Genomic DNA, 361 nt, shown 5'->3' on the forward strand with positions numbered 1-361 from the left:
AGAAGATTATAAACTGAGAAAAAGTTTTTTACAATTGGGCCTCATTAATGCGAAGAGTTTTGAATATACTTTTCACCATGTTGCAGTTTTCCCTGACAAAATCGAAATTCCTTAAACTTTTCTTTTCTTTTTTAAAACATTTTGGAAAAAGTCACTTGTATAAAGTTTTTTTGACGAAAGCTTCAGATGCTTACACTTTCTCCTTGCCTGTTTGATTTTGACGATTTGAAAACATTTTGTAGAAAAAGTTGGACCAGCATTTTTAGCGTTTTTTTGACGTGTTTAAAAATTCACTAAAGTTCTTACTAGTTTAGGTTCGGTTTCTGGGGTGATAAACTGCTTGTTAATAAAAAAGAATACA

Source organism: Penaeus monodon, chromosome 29, assembly GCF_015228065.2.
Source record: "Penaeus monodon isolate SGIC_2016 chromosome 29, NSTDA_Pmon_1, whole genome shotgun sequence".
Lineage (NCBI taxonomy): Eukaryota > Metazoa > Arthropoda > Malacostraca > Decapoda > Penaeidae > Penaeus > Penaeus monodon.